The sequence below is a fragment of the Myotis brandtii genome, unplaced genomic scaffold (genome assembly GCF_000412655.1).
Source record: "Myotis brandtii unplaced genomic scaffold, ASM41265v1 scaffold493, whole genome shotgun sequence".
Taxonomy (NCBI): domain Eukaryota; kingdom Metazoa; phylum Chordata; class Mammalia; order Chiroptera; family Vespertilionidae; genus Myotis; species Myotis brandtii.
The window spans coordinates 1,005,335-1,006,905 of record NW_005368827.1 but is presented as its reverse complement, the minus strand read 5'-3'; the positions used below and the strand labels follow the sequence as shown (position 1 = coordinate 1,006,905).

Sequence of the window (1,571 nt, the reverse complement as noted above, 5' to 3'; positions counted from 1 at the left end):
GGGTTAAGGTAAGTCCCTCTCTAAAACTCCCTCTGCAGGACTGTGACTGAATTAAAACTTAATTTTTTAAAATTAATTAACTGAAAGTTCATGGTTAACAAAAAAAAAAGGGGGGGGTATATACAATCCGCAGTATTTACAACAATTGATCCATGTGGTTCTTAGAGCCCACTGACCCAAAATTAGGCTCATGAATTCCCTAACAGTCAAGCATTCTAGCTGACCACTTGCCTAGCAGTAGCAAGATCTCACCATCAAAGAGCAGCGGGGGAAGCACCGGCAGTTGGGACAGTTGGGAGGAGAGCATAAGGTTCAAGATGGAAAATCATGAGCCAGATGCTATTGTCAAGGAAAAACAAATTGTTGATATAATGACCAGAAAAGCCAACCAACTTTCAGAAGCAGAAAGGGATCTACTTGAACATGGATCGACATGTATTGGACTTAATGCTGCTCTCTGTGGCCTAATAGCAAAGTCTTTTTTCAGTACATCTTAAATGTAACTTGTATAGCTGCTGTTTTAACAATGGCAGTGCTACTATTTTTGACAGTGAACATATCTTACAAAGGTTTATTAAGTTTACCATTGAATACAGGTGATTTAAATTGTGAAACCTATACCATGCACAAGGTGGATTGGTTGGACTTGTTTTTGGTGGTCTGTACCCTGTTTTCTTGGCTATACCTAGGAATGGTGGCCTAGGAACCAGGTATGCCTCCGTCCTGCTATCAGAGAAAGGAACATCGTAACCTACTGTGTCAGAATTTCTAAGCCTGTCTTTAGAAAGATGTTTCTCATTTTGCTCCAGGCTGGATTTGCAAGTACCTCGGTTCTAGACAATATAAACTACTTAGAAAGGTTCTTCACTTCCCTGAACCTGTCCTAGAAATTCTGTGATTGTTAAGCAAAAGTATACACAAAAATAAAACTGTGATTTAAAAAAAAGCAGTGTGACATTCTGTTCTTGGTTTCATTATTGTGAGGCCCAGAGGAGGAAAAGTCTCCCATTACTCCAACCAAAGGCTTGTGTCTTGAATTTTTATTTTTATACTGCAATCTGCCTTTTCCTCTGAGCAATTTTCAACAAAAACTCTCATCTCTACAATATAACAATATATTCTAATATAGTTTAATCCATTCCAAGTTTTGTTTTGTTTTTGTTTTTTAAAGAACACTCTACCATCTCTCTTTTTATACAGGCAGAAAACAGCAATAAAGTCAGCGGAGACAGAAAGTTCTACCTCAACAAAATTTACACAATTTTATATTGCAAAGCTGAATATTTAGCCTCTCCATCTAAATCCCCTGCATTTAGGTTAATAGACATTCTTCCCACAGAGCAATGGTTGGGTACACTATGGGACATTATAAACATTTACAAATGTACTCAGTTTATTTAAAAAAATTTCTTTAGCTGCAGGAGATATGTTTGGCACTTGTAAAAAAAAAAGCAATTAAAAAATATGTATGAGCCTGTCTTCTGAAGCTAAAATGTGTTAGAGAAACAAAAAATCATTTAAAAAAGAATATGGTTTGCTACAAGTTCTATGAAAGAAACAGGGAGCATTGC

The 1,571-nt window shown here is 36.6% G+C and overlaps 1 pseudogene; it reads left to right on the top strand.

Annotated features, from left to right (window-relative positions):
• The first annotated feature begins 317 nt into the window (after positions 1-317).
• LOC102259539 lies at positions 318-898 on the top strand (annotated as a pseudogene).
• Positions 899-1,571: the final 673 nt, after the last annotated feature.